The sequence below is a fragment of the Halichoeres trimaculatus genome, unplaced genomic scaffold (genome assembly GCF_033239565.1).
Source record: "Halichoeres trimaculatus isolate MK-OKI-2021-1 unplaced genomic scaffold, fHalTri1.1 fHalTri1_scaffold_19, whole genome shotgun sequence".
In the NCBI taxonomy this organism is placed as follows: Eukaryota; Metazoa; Chordata; class Actinopteri; order Labriformes; family Labridae; genus Halichoeres; species Halichoeres trimaculatus.
In genome coordinates, this window is record NW_027437197.1 from 1,057,898 (window position 1) to 1,065,993 (window position 8,096).

Sequence of the window (8,096 nt, forward strand, 5' to 3'; positions counted from 1 at the left end):
GCACACACTCAAATACATTTCTTCTGCTCTGGTGAAGGCTATATCAAGCCACATCTCAATTTTGGATTCATCTATTTGATGGTAATGTGCAAGCTTTTTAGTAACTTTTTCCTTGCTGTTTCAAAGCAAATCTACGTCAGAAAACACCAATGTATGCATGCCAGGCATGTGATGTTATAAAAGCGCTTTGAGTGGTCAGAGGGCGAGAGAAAGAGCTTTATTTACCATTCACCGTTCTTAAACACGAGTGATCTGTTGTGTGTCAGAGGATAGTTAAGCCGAAGACGTGCTCACAGAAAGATAAGTGTCTGTTGGAATTAGAGGGCTTTGGTTCATGGAGAGGCCCATCGCAGGCTTTGGGATTTTGTGCTCCACTTCACCTGTCATGGCTTCGAGGAAGAGGAGGAATCTCTCTAATGGCTGGGGCCGGGGGCCCAGGGCGACAAGAGGGGAGGACTGTGAGGGGCACATTCTCAGACCTCGAAGATGGGCTCAGGGCTGGTTAAAGGAGACACTTATTCAGGGAGAAAGCCGGCGATGACGGTAGGAAACCAAACATCAGAGTGGGTAGCCTGGTGAAGCTCTGGGGTCAGAAGAAGCGGAGCCAGGACATTATTCTCGACTGAGTCGACTTCACATTCCTCCCTGATGTTTGAAGCTCTCTGCAGACTTTTTCCTGTCTCACCAGGAGCACCCATAGTTTCGGCAGAATCACTTAGTATCCCCGAAAATGCCTAATTACCATTCCATGCAAGATGCATGAAGTATGGATTTCATCTCCTGGTTCTTCACCCATGTCAGTCAGTCTGAATTCATAACATTAGCATCACTTTCAGAGGGCTGGGCGGGCAGGGCGGGGCGGAGAGGATAATGAGCCAGGATGTCCCAGCAAAAGAGGATCCAGTGGCCCAAATGCAGGAGGACAGGGGTGCCAGCAGAGACCCTGCTCCTGTGATCCCACTGAAGGTGACAGACATTGATTGTGCGCAGACTGACACAGAGTCGCAGCAGAAAGAAAAGGTCAGGGTCAGATGGCGTGAAAGTGAAGGGAAGGCTGAGCATCAGGCAGCGCTCAGAGATGAAGGATGTGGCCTGCATGTGTTTCTCATCATTAGCCGTTCATCGCAGTCGGTGCAGTTTTCTTCCTCTGTGATCACAGTGGGTGATGTACAGTGATATTCTCCAAAGCCTTGTTTATGAAGAGCGTGTTTACTAATGACAGGCAGAGTTTATATTTGTAAAGCATGCTTTGTGCTGGAAGGTTTTACATTTTTCAGGACTGCATGTCTGACTGCAAAAATAGATGTACTGGAACTACGTCTGCACCCGGGAAAAAGACTCTCCTCCCAGGCCGCTGCATGTTTATCCCCTTTGGACCCCAAACATCAAACATGTGGAGTTAAAAAAGAAATGCTTTAAAAGTTGACTTTTGCCTCTGAGTCTCAAACCACTGGAGCTGGAAACTTCTGGATGCTAAGCTCACATCATATAGTCTGTACGTGCACTGCAAAAACCTAAAATCTTATCAAGTGTTTTTGTCAGAGTTTCAGTAGAAAATGTCTTTTTTAGACTTGATCTGAGCCACATTCACCTGATCAGTCCAGAAAATGTCTTGTTTAAAGTTATTAAAAGACAAAATGAGGTCTGAATTGCTTGGAACAAGTTAAAACAAATCTGCCAATGAAACAGGAGAAAAGTTACTTGAATAAAGACATTATTCGAGTTTCAAGTTAATTTCTCTTGTTCCATGGGCAGATTTTTTTTTTTACTTGTTACAGCAATTCAGACCTTATTTTGTCTTTAACCCTTTAACTGCTGCTCAACAGTTTGGTGGAGCATTTTTTAATCTCTATAACTCCTTGAAAATATGTTAAACTACTGTTGAGTAAAAACTGAATGGGTCGTCTCCACAGCTTTAAATATTTTTTTCTAAATTTTGTGATTTCTGTTTCTGTTGCTGTTCGACAACAACTGCAACAATACAAAAATACATATTTTTAATTTATTAGTATGAATAAATTTTAATTTTAATTTTTTTATTATACTTTCATTTTATTATTATTATTATTATTATTATTATTATTATTATTATTATTATTTCTATTCTTTATATATATATATATATATATATATATATATATATATATATATATATATATATATATATATATATATATATATATATATTATATATATATAGTTTTTTGGGTCTCATCTTTGTTTACATGTGCCTATAATCGACCCTAAGGGATAAATAAAGGTTTTGTTTTTTTTTATTTAAAATTGAAATAGACTCAATATTTCTTTGCATGAAAAAAAAATCAAGTTAATTTAAATGGAGAGTTAGTTAAAGAGTTAAATAACTTGAAATCAGACGTTTTTCTGGACTGGTGAGGTGACCGTGGCTCAGATTAAGTCTAAAAAGACATTTTCTACTAATAATCAGACAAAAACATTTGATAAGATTTCAGTTTTTTCTCAGTGTGCCTGCACGATGTGTCTGTCTTTTTCTTCGGGGAAAAAGACTCAGTGCTTGTCTACAGCTCTCTCCATTTAAGCCTTGTTGTAAAACATCCCTATTTTTGTCGTAGGGTGACAGAGGCCAAACAGACATCTGCAACAAAGGTGAGTGAGATATAATTGACTGTAAACCAGGAACTGAGTCATCGCTTGTCACACGCGCTCCCTGAACTCTCATGAAAGGCGCTTTTCACTCATTATTCTTCTAAAACTTTGCGCTTCACCTTTTCTGATCAAAAGTTTCTTAATATCCCAATCCCCAAACTTATCCTTAAAGACAGAATTGTATCATTAAACGTGTTTCATCCTCTCCAAAGTTCTTGTAAGTGACTATTGATGCGGTGGAGCTGAACCATCTGCTTTTGAAATGTTCACCTCAAAGGTGCTGAATCCAAATGTCTACACGATTGAGCTGAGCCACCGGGACTTCACATGAGAAATCAAAGGCTGTTTCAAGCACTTCCAAGCTCTTCATCAGGAGCTGCTGATGTTCAAGGCTCCTCTAAAGCTCCCCCTGCCAACCTGCATGTAAGAGCTGCTAATTCGCTCACCTTTTGTCACTCTCTTACATATGCAGCAGACAAAAAGCTCACACAGACCAAGACTTTTATCAGAAAACCTATTTATACCAGTCTTTCCTCCCTCGTATCCCTGAGTGTTCTTCTCTCAGCTTCTCTTCAGCTCACTCTCATTTCCTCCTGCTCAGCCGAACGGAAAAATACAACATGTTCTCACAGACAGTGAAAAGTCATTTATTTAACAAGCCCACTGAAGGGTTTCAAAAAACAACTTCCAGCCAAATGAGGCTCACTGGGCCTGGATATAAGCATACATCAGGGCGCTGGGATCTGACGGGGAAAACTCTCATACAGGAGGTTTCTGCCACGTCAGTCTGAAACTCAACAAAATCCATGTTTGTCACTGTTTGATGTTACAGATCCTGGACTCAGGAGCCTCGTTTCCACCTAGTGGTCCGGTACGGATCAGTACAGTTTGGTACGGGCCTGATCAGACAACTGTGCTCTTCTTGGTAGGCGGCGTGTAAGCCGGATTCTGATAGCTACATCAGCTACGTGATAGCATGACAGCATAGCAGGGCGTCACACGGTTTTGGTTTCTGTTCGTGATGCCAGTTTTTAAATAAACAGGAAGTGGACTGGTGATTTAAACATGGTGGGGTTATGTGTTGTTCTTTGTTACCGCTGTCACACAGGAAGTGATGATTCTTTCCACCAATCAGCAGTTGGCAGTGTGTCTAGCTCCACCTTCTGGGGTTGAATCGGTTAAGTCTGACACCCCAACAGAAGGGAACCAAAAAGTGGGACGGTACGGGTCATTAATTGGGAAATCTGTCCCAGTTTTAGTTAAAAGCCCTGTTTCCACCAAGCAGTTCAGTTTGGTTCGTCTCTGTACGTATTTTATGGCGTTCCCACGCTGCTATGGCGTCAAGCTATCACATAGCTGACGCGGCTATTGGCATCCAGCTTACACGCCGTCAACCAAGAAGGGCACGGTTGGCTGTGGAAACACAAACAAGATCGGACAATTTGCTTGGCAGAATTTTTGGGCCTCAAACAAAAATTGTCTCCTCCTAGGTTGTAAATGGTATCAGCTTGAAATTTTCTCAGATGACAGAGTGGACCCTGCTTTACAAAAACTGATTAGGAATTTGTTGTTTCTTAAACAGTTTTTGAATGACAAGCCCTCAAAGTCGGTGAACCAATCAAGCTCGTTTCATCTAAGGATCTCAAAGTGCTACCACTTCACAAAAACAGAGAAAAAGAAATTAGAAAAGATAAAAAGATAAAAGGGGCAATAAGAGTTTAAAAGAGAAGAGGAATAAAAAAACAGCTAAGAACAGGCAATTCCAAAAGCATCAGAGTTAGCCAAAAGCTTTCCTAAAAAGAAATGTTTGTAGCCCCTGTTTTCAACATAGTTGTGCCCACTTTATCATGTCGGTCTTTGTGAAGCAATATTTCCGAGTTATGGGAAGAAAACTGACTTTTTTAATGAGTCTCATACATCTCACAACCTCCTGACAGAAAGTTTAACAGAATTTATTTCCCTTTAACTTTCATGACTTGATCCACCACGTCAGGAAGGTGGACCAATGAGGAAAGAAAAGGGAAAATGGAAGAAGAAAGAATAAGTCGATGCCGTGTGATGAAACTTTAAGATAGAGAGAAATTTCATCGAGCTCAGGAAACATCTTCTCCTTAATGTGTAATTGAGAAACGCCATCACTTCTCTTAAAATGACCATCTACACGAAAATGAAAGGAAGAAACCCTTTAATTCATGTAACTTCTAAATCTTTAAAATCAAGACAAGCTCAGATAAGCTAAGCTAAGCTATTCTTTAATATCCTGAAAGCACAAACTCCCTCCATGAAAAACACATCTTCTAATGAATGCGATATAATCACTGAGCTGACAGCGGTAATAATAAACAACATGTGCTCTGAACAGCTGAGAGGAGAACAGCTGGAGTCCCTCCATCAGCCTGAAACAGATCCTCAAAAAGCCTGTGAACAGGACGCGTCAGTGTCTGCCAGGAAGAAGACTCACAGCCGAAGCGTTGTCCTGCAAGAGAATGACACGAGTACGACCAGATCCTCTGAAGACGGGCTACCCGCTCTTTAATTAGCTGTGAGAGCTAACAATAATTTCCTCCTTGTCAGAGCTGTGTGGCCTGCATGAGGAGAGTCCCTTCACAGAGGCTGCTGATGGAGAACGGCTTGCATTAATGAGGAGGACGCACAGCGGGCAGGAGCAAAGAAACTATCACTTAAAGAGCCAAGATGGCCGCTAATATCCATTGTCTACAGAGGAGAAAGCGATGAGATGACACATCGGGATGATCGTGCATAAGTGCAGAGTTAGCATTTTAGAGAGGAGCAGAGTAAATTTGTTTGAAAGGATGTGTGCAGCCAACTTAAAGAGATTCCTGCTGGAAAGTTTGCAGCTTCATTAGGCGGTAAATGTGTCACAACTGCAAAACTTCTTTTCAAAGCGAGGAGGAGGAGCGGGTCATCGCTGCTGCTTTTATTTTAAACAGGAGATGAAGCTTTGCTGGGGAAAGCTGCTGTCTTTGAGTTTTGGCTCGGCTGATTTGGAAAAGTGTTAGAAAGTCATGAGAGTAGATTTTGTTTGCAGAGAATAACGGATGCTTCATGTGCTGCTTTACTGGGATTATAGATTCGAATATTCTCAATGTGTGGATTAGATTGGTTTACTCACTGCATTCAACCAGTGTGTGTGTGTGTGTGAGTGTAAGTGTGTTTCCACCTTGCAGATGGCTGCTGGTGAAGGACTCTTTTGTTCTCTCCATGAGGCCAAAGAACATCCAGGTGGGGACGGTGAACCTCTGTGATCGGGGCTTTCACATCAAGATGAGCTCCCTGGAGACCGGGTCCATTATGGAGTCACCGTGGAGACCCTCCACAGGCAGGAAGCTCCTCTTATCGCGCTCCCATTCTGCTGTGATGGCAGAGCTGCACGTTTGTGCTGACGGAGGTCCTGAAAAATACCTGTGTGCTGTTTTCTGTACATCTTGATATGGAGACAGGAATGTTAAATCCATATTGTTCGAAGAGCTGAAGAGAATGGTGGAGGATGGTACGTCCTAACAGGTTAAACGTAATCTTTGGGGGTCAGCGAGACTAATCGCTGACCCCCAAAGATTAAAGCAGGGCAAGTTTATTTTTGCAGCACATTTAGACAGCAATGCAATACATAAATACAAATACACATTTAAAAAAACAGGAAAATATATCAAAATCAAACAATTAACAATGAATAAAATGAAATAAAATAAAGTCCAAAAAAAGGAGGTTTAAACATATTTTAAGATATACAATCCTTTTATAATGTGTGTCTGTAACACATTCTATTTTCCCGCCTTCAGTGAGTCACATGACCAGCTGCACGGAACTGTCAGTCATTGTGACATCATCCCCAACTGCTGCTCTCTCAGGAGTGAAAATGACTTAAGTTTTAGAACCCTCTCCTCATAGATGCCACAGTTTTCACCAAATTTACTACAAAAATCAGATATTTTTGTAGTAAATTTTGTCAGGAATCCATCCATTTCATTTTTAAAGCTGTATCGCTTTGACTTTTTTTGTGTAGAGGCCTAATTGCCGCAGTCTGTGTGGAGCTGGATCCTCCTCTTCCATTCATTCTGATAGGGGGAGATGAAAGAGCTTCTTTGGGGTTCACCGACTTTGAAGGCTTGTCATTTGAAAACGGTTTGAGAAACAACAAATTCCCGCATCAATTTTGTAAAGCAGGGTCCACTCTGTCATCTGAGCAAATTTCAAGCTGATACAATTTATGGCCTAGGAGGAGAAACATTTTGTTAGAGGCCCCAAAAATGTGGGATAAATTTATTTTGGAGGGTAAATTGCCATTTTCCTGTTTGAAATAGGTCAGGGGTGGCTGTATATGATTTATGTGTCTCAATGAGATGAACATTTTGATGTTGGTTTGATCTCTGTACGACATTCCTACTGCCCATTAGAGCCATTTTAGTGCTCCTAGGTGGCGCTAGTATATCATATATTATCTTTTTTCCTGTCCTTTAACCCTCCACACATTCTTTAGGTGATAGTAGGCTGACTTTGTAATTGTCTTAATGTGTTCGTTAAAGGTCTGAGTCCATGATCACGCCCAGGTTTCTGGCCTGGTCAGTGGTTTTTAAGTCTAACGTCTGGAGCTGCTCACTAACTTTAAATCTCTCTGTTTCAGCTCCAAAAACAAATGATGCATGGGTATTTGTCACGTTTGGTGCTGGAGGTGATGAGTGGAAAAATTAAATCTAAAGTCTGTAACTAAGTCTTTCATTCTGAATCAGTGACTCTGAAACTTCTGTTTAAAGTAAAAAGATGTGAAACTAAAGATTTGAGCTGCAGATTCTCTCTGAACTCGTGACCCAGTTGAATTTGAACATTTAAAGTGAAACTAAACATAAAAACTGCAGACATTTGAAACCTTCCTGCTGATGTCTGAACTCCCTTCCTGTCCTGTCCATTTCCATCATTTTACAGGATTCCTCCACAGGTGTCTGTGGCCCGGCCTCCCTGAGTGACGGAGCCTTCATAACACATCAGGGCTCAGGCTCAAAGAGTGGCAGCACCCAGCCAGCCTACTGTACAGAGTCCGCCCCTGGGCTCAGAGACGGGGCCGATACCCGGATCATTCTCCAGACGCTGAGGCTAAGGCTGATCCTCTCAGGGGACGAGGGCAGAGCATCCTGACTCCCACAGGCGTCTCTCTCTCAGAGGTCAGGACTCAGACCAGAAGGATGGTCGCCGCAGGCAGGCTGTGGAAAAAGAGGCGAGGATGACGTGTTTCTGTACCCTGGTCCCTGCTGGTGCCTTCTCCCTGGTGTTGCTCACAAAAGTGTGTCGCCAAAAACCCTCTTGTTGCCGCTGCACCCCAGGCCCCGGCGTGATTGACAGCTTGTCACATTATCTCATGACAGCGCTGGTGGAGGTGGGGGGGGCAGGGAGAGATACTGGGAAGGAGCTTGGGACTGGCAGGCACACTTACACTGCAGACACAAACACACCCTGAG